The 17,002-nt window shown below is 30.9% G+C and overlaps 1 pseudogene; it reads left to right on the top strand.

Annotated features, from left to right (window-relative positions):
• Positions 1 to 6,031: 6,031 nt before the first annotated feature.
• Positions 6,032 to 6,794, top strand: LOC126553070 (uncharacterized; annotated as a pseudogene).
• The last annotated feature ends 10,208 nt before the right edge of the window (positions 6,795 to 17,002 follow it).

The following is a 17,002-nucleotide window of genomic DNA, read 5'->3' as shown; positions in this document are numbered from 1 at the left end:
TTACGATTCTATAGTACGCCATTAGAGGTACCATATGGTGTAAGTACCTCAAGGTACGGTTCTGTAGGCCTATATTTTATTATATGTATAAATGGTTTGCTGAAACTAATCTAAAATATAAACACAATTTGCTATGCAGATGATACTGCTATTTTGATTCACTTTTTCTAAACTCAAATATTATTATAAACAAAATTAAACCTTGGTTTGATAATAATCTATTAGAAATAAACCTTGACAAATCGAAATATATTTATTTTTTTATAAATCTGGAAAATATTGATTCGAAATATAAGATACTCGTTAGTTTAACAAACAATCATAATATAGGGCATAAACAATACAGGTGATAATAAATCCACTGCTTTGCTTTCTATAAATAAAATTAAATACCTTGGTGTAACACTTGATAATAAACTTTAATGGGATCATCACATAAACAATTTAACCAGTACAATACATAAGTTTTTTTTATATCTTTCATGATGTTAAATATATTTTCATTATACAGATGAAAAGACTTATATATATTTCGCTTGTTCAATCAATAGGCATTGAATTATGGAATAATTGTGTGGGGTCAGGCATATAACTCACATGCAAATTCTTTAAAGTCAACTATAAATAGCCTACTTAAATTCTTATTAAATAAACCAAAATATTCCAATAATGAATATGTGTACCATACTACCATGATCTAAATGTATATAACGTCAAAGCTTTATATTTTAATAATATCTCAATTGCTCTATACAAACACAGACATGATACTATATTTTCTATCAAACACGAATATTGTACTAGATACAAAAATTATTAACATATGTTAATAATTTTTAATATTTAATTAATATTATTATATTATAATAGAAAAATTCTATTCCTATTGTAATACACTTATGAAGGGTTCTGAAAATTAATATTATATTTGATTTTCATAGTTTAAGACATTTTAAGCTGTAAATAAAACACAAAAAAATGTTAACGAAATTGATATTGTATAAATTTTACGACCTTTCACTGGTATTATTTGTTTTGTAATATTGTTTTTGTGAACTCGTTACAAACCCTCCACCACAAGCTTTTAGCTTATTGGAGGGTTGCAAATATGTATATACTCGTATTATTTAAATATCTTTAAATTTGTTTTTATTGTAATTGTTTTTAAATACTGTGGGATATTAATTTGTATGTACGAAAAGAAATTATTTTCAAAAATAAATTATTATTGTTATTATATTATATATGAATCGTGTTTGAAAAACATAATAATAAAATCAAAAACTTGGAAAGCATACGCGATTATAATTTATAAAAGCAGCCCGTTGTCGACGGAAATTGAAACCTTTTGACAGACATTATTACATTATTATTATTAGGTACATTCATTGGAAATTTTTAAATCAATTTTTTAATCAACAAATTGATGATTCAATTAATTTATTTGCTTCAAACAAAAGGAGATGATGTAATATGTAAATTCAATCAAATAAAGTTGTTTTTTGTTTAAACTTTATTATGTTTTTTCTTATAAATATTAGAACTAATAGTGTAACTTTATATGTAATTTTCTTTTAAAAAATTATTAATGATACTATGACAAAGTATAAGTAGATGAAAGATGTTGCGGTAAATCTTCCCATAAGTATTTAGGTACTTGCAATTTTTTGCCCCACTCCCCTGAGCTAAATTCCAGCGGGCGTCCCTGCCTACAGGTTATGATCATAAATAAATGTTTTATATTACCTACATTGATTTTATATGGTTATATAGGTACATTGGTTTTATTAGTTTTTCACTTTTACCAGTTTTAGCAAGTCACGTTTTTTTATGTAAGTACCAATGTCTTCGGGTAGCAATACTGATCTAAAAATTTCATATATATCTATCTCAGGATTTATTTTATTTACAAAATGTATTATAGATGATCTCCTTAACTACAACAGTGTCTGATAGTTGATACATTGGTCTAAGACTTAAAAACTTGTTTTTTTTCTCCTTGTATATTTATTACATAATACATATACTTGTTATTCCACCTTGGTTCTTTATAGGTAACTTTTTAAAAATTCGAAATAAAAAACTACTGACAATTTGAGAAACAAAAGTTATTTGAGTTAAGTATACAACAAATATTACCTACTAATAAAGTGAATGTTCTTAAATAATTTTTTATATGTTTTGGCACAAGTCTTAGTCACTACAGCTTGATTCTGACAGAGACTAATTAACTTTAGTCTTATCCCCAAAATTGTTAAAGACTCGACACTTTATTAACGAAGGTCTTTAAGACCATACTAACACTTTTTAAACAATTTGAACCAAATTAAAATCTAAGAAAATTATAACCATCCAAATGGATTGCCACTCATGCCCCTTAAACAGAAATATGTGGTATTATGTAAGTCCAGAAATCTACGGTCCAGGTTTGTACGGTCCAGATTTGTAAGGTCCAAAATTATACGGCCCAGATATGTACGTTCCTGATATGTTAGGTTTGTACAGTCCATAATTCTACGGTTCAAAATTATACTGTCCAGGTATGTACGATCCGGGTTTTTACGGTCCAGATTTATAAATTCCAGGTTTATACGTGTCCCCTTTTTTACCTTCAAAGCTTGAATTTTATAGCACTCTAACCGATGAAAATATTACTGATGACGATTATATACATGCGAAAAATGTATGCAACGTGTTTAATATAAAGACATTAAGTGAATATAGCGATCATTATTTAAAAACTGATGTTGGTATACTAGCTGATGTGTTTGAAAATTTCAGAGACTTATGTTTATCTACTCTTGAGCTAGATCCTGCTTATTATATGACTGCTCCAGGATTTGGGTATGACTGTATGCTTAAATATACTAAGATCGAATTAGAAAGGTTAAAATGTCCTAACATGCTTTTGTTTATCGAGAACTCAATTCGTGGGGGAATAACTCAATCAACTAAAAGGTATGCTAAAGCAAATATACCAAATATTGAAGGATTGAATTATAATTATAAAGAACCGATTACATGGATAACATATCTTGATTGTGTAAATTTATATGGAAAGTTTATGTAACCTAACCTTGCCAGAGGTCGTAATTAAACCGCGTTACTACACTACGTCTAGGAAATATTTTTCTCGCTGGTCGATGTAGCTCATTAGCTATACTCTCTAAGGTTGTCATTAAACTATAATATTTCTCTCGCGTAGTTCTTCTAAAATAGATATTATTTCATTATTAACACCAGTATTACCAATACTTTGCGATGATGTTAAAAGATTTAATTTAGTTACTAGTTCATTCGGGTCGTCATAAAAACTAATTGCGTTTGCGGTATTACATCTTTATATAAACCTGAACCTTTCTTAGGTGCAGTGTTAAGTAAAATTAAAAAAAAATTAAACATATTTTAACTGCAGGATTTGTAACCATAGAACTGTTTGCTTCTGGATTAAAATAAAATGGTTCGTTTTTCATGGTCGTATCATCATTAACATTACTACCTACGTTTAGCGTTCGAACTAAATAAATGATCCTTAATTGATGTAAAGTTAATTTGAGGAGATCTAAGGTTGTTCATTTTAGCTATATGTTCGTTTAACTGTTTTTCTTCATGTTTCATTCGTTCATATAGAGGTTTTACAACGACTGACCATTCATGATACTTTGAGGTTTTAGGTTTCTCATCTCCTTTTAAATGAACTCCAGTAGTTTTCAAAATGTAATAGTTTTCTATATCTTCTATAGTTGTTTTTTTCGGTTCCTTCTCACATAAAAAGACCATAGTCCTATAGTCCATGGATAGTATTTATCGAGCAGCTGTAAGTTACCATGACTAAAAATTATAACATGTTTTCCAATTTTATATGAATCACTGACTTATCATAATACATACCGTAGGATTTATCATATCGTTTTATTGTAGAACGTTTATTATTAAAAAATGTTCAAATGATGAATTTTATTTATCGTCATCATCTCGTTACTAGAGCATAGCATATGGTTTCTATTTTTTTTAGTTCAGTGGTTGTGAATTAGGTACATAAGTATTTTTTTCTGTCCGTGTACTTAATGGTTCGATTATTGGCTTAAATACATCACGGTAATAGTTGTCAGAATCTATAACACCACGTTTCATTTCCATTATTTCCGTTTAATATTTTTTTTTGACGCTATTCAATTTTCTAACAAAACTTTTCTTTGTTCATTGTAAATTATAAACCCAATATAACTGTATCGGATGACTACTGATAGCACTATGTACGGAATAACAGTACTACAGTGTATATATATATATATATATATATATAAATTATTTTATTTTAATAAACGTATGGAAACCGCATCTATATCTTCCTTCATTCATTTCCGAGTTTTATCGATAACCAAAAACCCATAATCACTGTGATTCCAACAGAAATGAGACATTTTCCGAAATTCTGAGAAATCCATATCTGCAGACGAATGATCGTTAAATTTATGTCGTAAATTTGTATAATCTTGTTTCAGTATTATTAAAAAGTTTGAGTTATCTCTTACTAACTGTTTTGGTATTTTAGAATACGTTTGCGCCAAATAAAATTCAGAGCTAGCACCTGAATGTCTGCAAATGCTGATGTATTCTCTGATTACAGATTGTGGACCACATATAACATCATCAAAAATTATAATAGAATTTTTCTTAGTTAAGTTCGATTTTATAACCTTATCAACGCTTGTAAATATGAAAAAATTAGCACCTTGTACATCGTCTATTATTTTTTTTTAATAAAACATATTTTTCCTGATTTGAGGTTATAGAGTATAAATAAATATTTTCAAATCTTAACCCATTTGCATGAGTGATCAGATTATACATTATATTTGTTTTTCCTGAATCGCTGTGACCGACTAGTATAGCACGTATAGTGTCAGGTAATAACGAACTGTGTCTTTATGGTTTTTTTACCATCTGAACATCTACATTTATAACCTCTAATTTATCTTTTTGATCAATCAAATCCATTTTTTTTTATACATACTCTAGAATTTTCAATTGTTAATCAGTTATTGATGACGCGTTCAACTCGTAAGTTAAAATCAAACGAGACTGACAAAAGATTTGTAAGTTCCCTTATAAATAGTCTCCCAGTTGAAGCATGTTTCAGGCTATCAGTATTGTGGTCCTGGTACGAAATTAAAAAAAAAGACAAGATCGCGGTGATAAAGGAATAAACCCATTGGATGCTGCTTATCGTGATCACGATATTGTGTATGAAAGGAGTAAAAAATTAGACGATAGACATAAAGCTGATAAAGTGTTAGAATATCGTGCTTGAGAAAAATTTAAAGCAAAAGACACTCCTAGAAAGAGAAATTGGTTGTGTACGCGGTAAAAGACGTGATGAAAGCTAAAAGAAAAATTGATATGCTTGTAAAGGTAAACGGAAACGTGTTACAAAAAATAATAGTATGCTAGCTGCGAAGAAAAAGAACCTCGAAGAAAAAGAATAGTGTAAAAGGTTGATTTCAACCCAGGACAGTCAGGAGGTGCAGTTCCCTTAATACCTATATTAGCAGGATTGTCAGCACTTGGTAGCTTAATGTCTGGAGGTGGTAGTGTATATAATGCGATTCAAAATTCAAAAAGTAAAAAAGGCAATGGTTATTATATTAAACAATAATGGGTTGAGAAAAAAAAATAATAATAATGATTACGCTACCTGATAGATCGCTTTCGACCCAAGATATTATAAAAATACGTTAGAAAGTTGAAAATCAATCATTTCCGTGGTGTGTTTTCACGTGATAGCTTGCCTAAAAACCGCACGTCATTGAGTGTGGTATATTAAACTTAGACATATCTTCAGGCGACTGGAGCCATTGGGTAGCGTTTCATAAAATGAAAATAAAGTCATATATTTCGATAGTTTTGTGATTTACCTCCACCAATTGAATTACAACGTTTTTAAAAAGTTTAAAATAATATATAACTATTCTAACTATCAAGACTTCAATACATTTAACTGTGGACATTTATGTCTTGATTTTTTACAATGCATGAATCTTTTACACTAAGTTTAACTGGAAGTTCGACTGTATTGACTGCAAATTATTTTCCATCTCTAAACGTTTACGAGGATTCAGAAATAGCTTTGTTATCTTTACAAACGTTCAATTCATTTCCAAATATTATAAATGCATTTAATAACCGACTAAAAATAGAAGTAATTCCTTCAAAGAGAAATAAGTATAAATTATACACTTTTGAAATCAGTTTGGAAGAAGGATGCTATGAAATAGAAGATTTTAACAATAAAATTGAAAAGAGTTATCCCAAGTTAATAACAAGTATGGAACACAGCTAACATTCAGTGTACGTATTGATCCTGTTGATTTTAGAACGTACATAAAATGTAATGGAATACTTCAGTTTAATACTCCATATAGTATAGCACCTGTTCTTGGGTTTAAAAAGGTAAGACGTGGACCGTTTTATGAAGCTCGTAGATCGGAAAAAGCAGCAAATTTAAACACAATAAATTCTATAAAAGTAATGTGTAATATAGCTCAAGTATCATTCAACAACCATCTTTAAAGTCATTCGATTTACGAGTTTTCCCGAGTGGAAGGACAGGATCTAAAGTAATTCAATCACCGTCTAATTTAATATATTACAAATTAAACAAAACAGATATTAATTCAATAACTGTTCAGTTAGTTGACCAAAACAATAATCCAACTGTCGATTTTAACGAGACGTTGACAGTTGTTCTGCATATTAAACGTCACGGATCTCATTATAAATTTATATCTTAGATTTTAAAATATACGAGTCAGTTACTTTAAGTTTAACTGAGAATGCTACCATATTATCTGTAAATTATTTTCCGCCTATAAACCTTTACAAGGACTCAGAAATGGCTTTGTTATCTTTACAGTCATTTAATTCATTTCCAAATATTAATGAAAATAATAATAAATTTTGTATAGAAATAGTTGACAATGAAAACAATAATGCTCCTATGATGTGTTATATTAAATTGGAAGAGGGATGTTATGAAATTGAAGATATTAATCACCGAGTTAAGAAGCAAATAGATGTCTATAATAGTGAAAACTTAACCAAATTAACATTTGATATTTCGGTTGATCCTAATGATTTCAGATCGTATATAAAATGTAATGGGATACTACACTTTGAGATTCCATATAGTATTGCACCTGTATTCGGTTTTGAAAAAAAACAATATAATAAACCAGTGTATGAAATTCTTCGATCGGAAAAAGCAGCAAATTTAAACACAATAAATTCTATAAAAGTAATGTGTAATATAGCTCAAGTATCATTCAACAACCATCTTTAAAGTCATTCGATTTACGAGTTTTTTCCGAGTGGAAGGACAGGATCTAAAGTAATTCAATCACCGTCTAATTTAATATATTACAAATTGAATAAAAACAATTATTGATTCGATAACCGTTTAGCTAGTTGATCAAGATCATAATCCGATTGATAATTTGGTGAGGCATTGACAATCGTGTTACATATTAAACGTTACAGATCTTGATATGGGATTAAAATTCAATATAAATCCACTACTTCGGATCAGTTCAACTAGTCATAAGACTAAAGTGGTACCGGTAAACATCAAATAAAGTAAAAAATTGACGTTGAAAAATAAAAAATTTTACAAGCTCTGGGTTATCAATTAAAGCAAAATGCCCTGAAAGTGATAATTTAGATATAAGTTCACGGTATGAAACGGATTCTAAATAACAAAAATTGAATATCATTCATACACGCCGTATACTACATCCTTAATAATAACGACGAAATACATAATATATCAATCCAGCAAACAGATGTTTATCCGTATCTACACGAAAGCTTTATTTTTTGGAAGGAATGTTTCGGAACCTGACAAAGTTAAACTATCTAATAACGGTACTCTTATCTCTTCGAACAAATACGCGGCTGGAAATCAATGGTATAGAAGTTGATTGCACGCGTGTTCTTGAATCACTAGCTCGTTGAAAGGATACTTATCCGGTACACCAGACAACTATAATTGTTATGAAAATTCTGGCTGGAATTTCAAAAACGCAACACAATCAGCAAATGATAAAGGTGAATTTAGTGCTTGCATTCCATTGAAATATTGGCTAAGTTTTTTTGAAGACTATAGAAAAATATTAGTTTATTCTAGACTGGAATTAATATTAACTCGAAGTCATAGCGATTTAAATGCATTAAGCTTGAAAAGTGGTATAAATATTACTACAGCTAAAGTTTCTTTAAACAAAATAGTATGGAAGGTTCCACATATCACTGTTGACGATGGAGAAAGGTTTGAAATTATTGAAACTTGTAGAAAAAGAAAAAGTTTGTTTATTCCTTTCAGATCTTTTGAAACTTTTGAATATCCTGAACTAGAACCGCTAAAAAAGTTGTATGGAATTGAAAACTGCATTGAAATTAGAATAACCGCGATTTATAATAATCGGATTGCAAAAAGGACGAAAAATACGTTAGAAAAAGACTGTAGTATATTTGACCATTGTAATCTAACAAACGTTAGAGTATTTCTGAACTCAATAGCTTATCCGTAAGATAATTTGAATTTAGATTTTACAAAAAATAATTTTACCTTATTATATGATATGTAGGTATACGGAAAATCCGATATTGAGTCCTTCTACTTTTCTTTCAAACGCTCCACTAGTCATTGATACTTCGAAACAGAACGATTCAGCCACAGCCTCAGCAGTAGATGTACAATTAGAAATTGAAGCTTCAGAATCGCTTACAGTTGTAACTGCTTATTGTTTATTGATTCATGATCGTATTGTAGAATATGTACCTTTTACTAGAGAAGTAAGAAAACTTGTGTAAATACAATTTATAATAATAAAAAGTTTATTTAATATTTGTGTCTTTTCTTGAAATAATTATTCAGTAGGTGAACAATATACTCGTATGTGTTAACACCGTATTGTGTTACATGGTAAATCTGAGTTAGCGTAAAATTTTAATAAAAAAAATTTTGAGATTTTTTTTTTTTTGTTACACAGTGAACGGTGTAGAAATCTCTCTTTGTAAAAAAGGTGCTCAGAACATACATTATGTTTTTGAAAATCAGTGTTTTTTACTGATACAGCGGAGAAAAAAAAAGTTTGAGGGGAAAATTCTCCCTTAAAATTTTGAAATCTCCGTAATCAAAAGGTGCTCAGAACATACAAATATATACTACTCATGTACTATATTTACTTATTCTTGTAGGTGACGAAAAAAATGTATTTAAGAAGATGCATTTACATAATAAATTATGACTATAAAAATGTATATACTATAATTAAATTAAATATATTTTTAAAATACTGATCATATTATATATGATGTTAAAATATTTTGCAAGAACATATTTTTATCTTTACAATGATATATTTTTAAAACATCATCAAAATGTCTCACTAATGATTATAAAATATTTCAGAAATATCAAACCGGCGGCCAAAAATATTTGTACATATTGTGAATATATTTATTATGTTCTAAATACCATCTAAAGTTGTTTTTAAAATATTTGTAGTTCATAAATGATATTTTAAAAATAAGTAGTTTATATTATTGCTATGTGGGATATAGACAACTGAATTTTCAATTTTTCTGAATTTTTTTTTAAGCGTCGATAAATTTTTTTTGGCCCTATAAGATACTTGAAAATTTTTATACAAAGTTCCTCATATGTTATTCTTATAGTGATAAAAAATTTATAAGAATACATAGCCACAATTTTTTTATTAGATTTTTTGAAGTTCACATTTTGACGAAAAATTCGTCAAAATTATGAAATTGCAAATATTGTAGGTATAATCATAAAAATGTTTGTATGAGCAGCTAGAGTTGAAAATTAATACAAGATTTTTCATAAGTTTAGCTTACAATCAATAATTATAAAAGTACTTACATTTTGGTGATTAGGCCATTATTAAAAAACACAAAACACCTTTTTCACCAATGTAGTGATCTCTCACTATCGTTTATAAATGAGTGCTTGACATCTGCAGTTGGATCAAGTTGTTGGGAAAAGATTACGGTTTTTAAAAGTGAGACAAAGACACAATGTTAATACAAGAGTTTATTAAAATTAAAGTTATAATTGTTACAATAAAAACAAGTGTATAAGAATTTGAGGACAGCACGTTAAGTAGCTGCCCGAGAAAAAGTTAATCTTAGCAATTCGGACATAGACTAGCTCTATGCGAATGTGAAACTAATTCTAAATTTTAAGACGGACAGAGACCTGTATTTATATGGTTCTCTGTACCCCTGGTTGTACATGATAGAGACTAGGAAATGGACAAAAAGGTGTGTTATAGAATGTTGTCATCGTAGCTGCAAAAGTGGTTTTGCGCCCAAGACACTTGACACTGGATGGACTTGTTGTTGTGCTATTAAATCAAGGCGTGCGCATCTATGAATTATGTGCATGGCTTGATTGTCAAAAAGTGTTAAATAAAAGTCGTTTGTGACTGTGTTTTCCCATACGCTTTGATTCTTGGAAATTGCCATCAGAATTAATTGCGTATCGCTACGAGTATGCTAATAAAATATTTAAAAGCGAAGGACATTGTAGTACATGTAGATAAGTTAAAATAGAAAAGAAAAATAGTGAGAACGACTCCGGCGGCTTACTACATTCCTCCCCTCGAAGCTGGAAGTCCCCGACTTTCTTACTTAAAACCGTAAGGTTGTAAATTTGCATAGTGGGGCTCCGGGCTATTTCTTGCTGTAAGTGGAAATTCAATTATGTCTTCGTTTTGATTTCTTGTTACTGGTGGATTAAGCTCTTGGCTTTCTTCTTGAGTATGTTCTGAAAATTGGGTTTTGCATTTTTCCGTTAATTTCGTTTATGCTGTGTATTATCATCAGTGTCATAATTATAGCGACAAAACTTATGGTTATATATAATGCATAGTTAAACATTTGTTGTATGTCTTGAATTTCCTTGATTTCTATGTTGATTTTGCTTTGACTGTCCAATTGATTTTTTGAGTTAGACACTAAGTGTAAGTCGTCCATGTTATTTGTTTTTACATGATAGTCTTTCATTAAACCGTTAGTCTCTGTTCGTGGTGAATATTGGTTACGATCTATTATTGATTTTGGATTAAAATCTGCGTATTCAGATCTGTAATCAATTTTTCCTGGTAATAATATGTCTCTTGTGGCGAAACCTTGCAAGTTTCGTTTAAGTGTATTACTCCTACTCCTTCGATTGTATGGCTTGTTGATTCTTTGTCTTCATCACAGGTAACGAATAACACGTCATAGTTGGTTACGTATATCCATTCATTTTTGAATCTTTTTTATGAAAGATAGTTGTACCGATTTGAACATGCATTACTTCACAATTGGTTGGAACTTTTGGTGGATCCTGTAATAGTAATACTTCGCATGTGGGTCTAATGTTACGAGGATGTAAAGGATTAATTTCAGGACATAATAGGAAGTCTCTAGCGTGTTTACAATGAGTATAGTAAAATTCATCATAGGTTGCATAATGTTCTTTAGACTTACTTATAGCTAGATACTTATTAATAGGTTTTATATAAACGCAATCGTTGCCAGTACATACTGGTACAGGTATTAAATTATATAAAATAAAATCATTTTGATAAATTAAAGGTAAAGAAATTATAAAACTAGGTTGTCGTTAGCATAATAAATAGCAATATCTGAGAGTTTCACCAGTTCATAAATGTTAGTTATGACTAAGTCAGTGGGTAAATCAGTTCCCCCTGGTAATGATACTTTAATATCTTTAACGTGTTCTAATAACTCCTGTGGAGTTATTAAACTTGGGTGAATAACTCCTATCTTTGCTTGATGTATTATTTCTAGTAACGTATTTGTTTCCAATATATGTTTTGTAATTAATAGATTAACTTGTATAAATGTTTTGTTAAGTAGTTTTTAACCTGTTGTTCATCTGTAATATTTGTTAATTCGTTTATTTCTAATGACATATTAACATATTTGTTTGTTCCTATATCATGGTTTAGTTGAACCACTTTAATTTGTTCTTTAATCAATTTAGATTGTGAGGTATTTTGTGCTACTCCTATGTTAAAGTTAAACTTTTTATGCATTCTAAGTTACATATTCCATAAATTAACCTAGCTGCTTTTGCTGCGAATTTAAGAAGAGCATTACGTTTACTAATTACGTGTCCTATAGAATCTAAAACTTGTGTCTTTTTGTGTTGTAAATTGTTAATTATGTCATCGGTTACAGTAAGTAGACCGTTACAGTTAAAGTTATCTGTTACTGGGTTATGCATATGTGTAACACATAATACTTTGTTTTTTCAATCATAGTATTTATGTAGTCAAATTGTTCGTTATATTTAGTGAGACTAATATATGCAGTAAGGTCCCATTGAGAGGTTATAAGTTTCAACGGTCCGCGATTTTCGTAGTAGATACCGGAATGTTGAGTTAAATGTTCGTCTGTGAATCTTAATGTTCCCGACGTGAACGGTATCATTAACATTATTAGTCTGAAAGTTGTTTATGAAATTAATAAAAATGATTATTCATTTACTATATTGTTAAAGTAAATTGTTATGAACTACCTAATATCAGTTATTACTAAAAGAAAGTTGTATTTATATATAATATATATTCCAAAAAGTAAAAATATTAAATAAATGTATTTAAAATAAAAAAATAAACCCAAAAATAATAAAAAAAATAATATAAAAAAATAATATACCCATTTCCATAAAAATAAATGCCAATATAAGCTGAGTTGGCTTAATAAAATAATGAATACGTATATTATATAAAGGAAATTTAACCACTGATGGCGTCATCTATCTGGACACTATATCTAAGTCGTAGATATCTAAACAGGCATCCAGACCAAATTACATCGGTTACGGGGTTATGTGCTTCTATGCACCCATGATCCCTCCACAAGTTAGACCGTGTGCTTCTGTTAGACACAGCGCACGACCGTTTTTTGTTATATCTCCGATATAATGGGAAACTATAATTGTTTTTCCGTACAGTAGTTGTAAGTAAAATTTTCCGTTGGAGTCAACGTCCCATCCCCTCATTGAAAGAGCGATGTGCGGTGCCCTAAAGCGTCAAGTATTTTGATGTCTGTACTACCCTCCCATAGTACGATCACATCGTAATTTTTATTAAGTTAAGTATTTGTTTTTTGGTTAAGTTAGTTTCAGTTGAGTGGTCCGAGTCATATATCTGGGCAAGTACTGGGTACAATGTTTTGGGTTTGTCTTTAAAATTCTTACTAAATGGTGAACCATGTCTTTCCATTCTTTTGGCGTAACCGCTCTATTTTCTTTTAGTAGCAACGCGCGCCCTTCCAGTTTCGTTACTAGACCTGGCGAGTGTCGACCCATTAATGCTCCTGATATAAGAATTAAGTTGTCGCGCCCTAGATTCGTAAACTCGAAATCCATGACTGCGTATTGAATACTAATTCATTATCCACACAAAAGAAAAAAATACTTATGTCAAAAAAAAAAACAAAACACACAAAAAAAAATAATAATAAAAATAAAATGAAGTAGAAATAGAAAATTAAATGAAAATAATAGACAGAAGGAAACAGATTGAGAGGTTTAGAACAAGACTAGATTACAGAAACGTAAGTCTAACATAGTCAATATGTCTGTTGCGTCTTCGGCATTGTCTATAAGTTTTCAAGTAATGACAAAAAGGTTTTGTAAGTGGACGTTGGCTTTTTGTCATGTCGTGTGTAAAATGGTTTAGTGTTCTAGTTATGTTTAAAATTTCTTCAGCTGAAAAAGTTTGAAGTAAATTTTTGTTCGCTAGATCGATATGTTTTAATAAACAATTTGGTATTTCGTCGTGAACTAAAACATCAGCGTTGTGCTGTTCGCGTCCTATTACGGCGCTAAGTTCCTTTAGGAAAATATGTTGTTTAATTCTAAAACAGAAAAATAAAAGAAAAAAAAAAATTGTAAGGATAGAAAAGTAGAGAAAAAAAAAACTGAAAACTAAATGATTGTTAATATAGATTAGACTTATTGACTTGAACTTTGTTCATCGTCGTAATACCGTTTACATTATTTTTATGAATACGATACTCGCGTCTACCTTTTTGTATTGTTATGTTTTCGTTGTCATGTACTAGTAACACTTCGTATGGCCCTTGCCAATTAAAGCTTAGCACGTTTTTCTTATTATGTTCTCTAATAAGTACTTTGTCACCTACGTGAAGTTCAATTTCGTTTAGAGATTTGTCATAGTAAGTTTGTTTGTTTCTTTTTTCTTAATTAAATTGTCCCTAGCTATTTTATGAGCTTCCTGCATCATACGTTTAAGATCGAATACATAGTTATCGTAATTGTATTGTGGTTCTGGGTCTTTATTAAAGGCTGATGGAATATTTGGTTTAGTACCGAACACAAGTTCGTAAGGCGTAAAATTAGTTGAAGTGTGAACAGTTGTATTATAGCAAAAAGTTGCGTAACATAACAATTTATCCCAGTTGCTATCTTTATCGACAAAACTTCGTAGATACGTTTTTTAACGTTTTATGACTACGTTCGAGAAAACCGTTTGTTTGTGGATGCCAAGCAGTTGTCTGTACCTTTTTAATGTCTAGTAGTTTACACATGCCCTTAAAAACATCGGATAGAAAGTTGGTTCCACAATCGGTTAGAATCGACTTTGGAATACCATATGTGCATACGTAACATTCGACAAATGCTTGTGCTACAGTAGGTGCGTCCGTAGACGATAATGCTATGGCTAACGCGTAACGAGATAACTCATCTTGTAGTGTTAGTATATACATATTTCCTAATAAAGTTTTTGGTAATGGTCCTACTATATCTAGGCAAATGCGTTCGAACGGTTTTACTACTGTGCTGGTAATTAACATCGGTTGTTTTGTTTTATTATGGGATTTATTTTTCTGACAAAGCTCACAATTTTTAATATATCGTTTTACGTCTTTTTTAATATTACGCCAGTTATGGTTTATTGGAGTCGCTTTACGGTACGCGATACTCCTGCGTGACCCCCTAGCGGCGAATCATGATGCTCGTAAATTATTTGTTGTTTTTCTTCTTCTGTATACTGTCTACCACTATATATTTTAACTACGATGTTTGTACCTTTAAAGATATATCTGAACATCGTTCTGATTCGTGCATAATTTGTTAAAGAGGACTGACCGTCTAATTTAATGGTTGAAAAGGCGGTTATGTCGTTGTTAATACAATACGTTTTAATGTCTACTATTGCTTGGTACACGCCCTCTGGTTCAAGAGGCGTGTTATGTGTTTTTAGCATATTATAGAAAATCATCAGAGGCAACGTATCGGAAATTACACAAAACCGGTTTTCGTCCGAAAATTGTATTTTATTAGATTGACATTCTCTACGATACCTCTTACCTCGGAATGGGTTATTTTTTTGTCCCCCGGTATCGGTATAATTGTGGTTTCACTTTCAATGGCCTTGCTAATGCTGTCGTTAACCTCTACAATTTTCGAATTAAAAATCGGTTTGTCTTCCGCGGTTCGAAATTCTCCGAATGTTTATTATCTACTGTTTGATCGGTTTGTATTACTCGGATACGCGATAAACAGTCCGCGTTTGAATGTTCCGGTCCTGCCCTGTATTTATATAGTATAGTCGTAATCAGCCAACTGTAATCGCCAGCGCATTAATTGAGACGATGCGTCTTTAATACCAAACAGGTATGTTAAAGGTCGATGGTCGGTGATTATGGTAAAGTGTCGGCCATAGAGATATGGTCTAAAATATTTCACGGCCCATACGATGGCTAACAATTCTTTTTGAATAACGCTATAGTTATTTTCGGCTTTGTTTAGTGTTCTACTCGCGTAAGCTATAGGTTGGTCATTAGGTACGTCCCCTTGAGAAAGTACGGCTCCTATGGCATATTGTGAAGCGTCAGTACACAAGTTAAATTTCCCTGCTTCCCAGTCTGGATAGACTAGCAATGGCGGGTTCATTAAAGCCTTTTTAAGTTCTTGGAAACTATGTTCGCAATTGTCAGTCCATGTAAATGGTACGTCTTTTTTAAGTAAGTAAGTTAGTGGTTTTGCTATTTTCGCAAATTGTCGACGAAACGTCTATAGTAATTTAGTAGTCCTAGAAAAGATTTTATATCTTTCGCGTTTTTAAGCTTGGGATAATCTTTAATGCATTTTATTTGTTAGGATCTGGTGACACCCCGTTTTCGTTAATTACATGTCCCAAATAGATAACTTCTTTCCGTAAGAAAGAACACTTTTGAGGTTGTAATTTTAATCTATGCACGCGCAGTCGATTGAAAACCTGTTCGAGTTTGTGTTGGTGGTCGTTTAGACTGGACCCATGTACGACGATATCGTCAAGATACGCTGTACACATTTCCTCTAGACCCATAAGAACGGATTTCATCGCGCGAGTAAAAGTAGCGGGTGCTGAACTTAGTCCAAATGGCATACGTAAATATTCGTAGTGACCCGATTTAGTGGAAAAAGCAGTTTTATGCACATCAGATGGTTCAATATTAATTTGGTGATATCCGGAAGCTAAATCTAGAGTACTAAAATATTTAGACGACCCCAGAGATTCGAGAATTTCGAGCAAGTTCGGCAATCCGTATGCTTCGTTCTCGGTGACTTCGTTAAGTTTTCGGAAATCTACACAAATTCGTAACTTGGGTTTCCCTGCCGAATCTAAATTCTTTTTCTTTACTACTACTAATGGAAAGTTAAATGGTGATTTAGAATCGCGTATTATATTACTATTTTTCATTTCCGTAACTTGTTTTTCGATTTCTTCTTGGTACGCCCAAGGTAAACGATACGGACGTATGTTAATAGGTTTTGTGCATCGCGGCGTGTTTATTGTATGTGTCACTACCTCTGTGGCACTTAAATAATCGCCGGGCAAGTAAAACAGGTCCGCGTAATTACAACAGAGCTAAAATATTATCGCGCTCC

Source organism: Aphis gossypii, unplaced genomic scaffold (assembly GCF_020184175.1).
Source record: "Aphis gossypii isolate Hap1 unplaced genomic scaffold, ASM2018417v2 Contig00063, whole genome shotgun sequence".
Lineage (NCBI taxonomy): Eukaryota > Metazoa > Arthropoda > Insecta > Hemiptera > Aphididae > Aphis > Aphis gossypii.
This window is presented reverse-complemented; position numbering and strand designations above follow the sequence as displayed.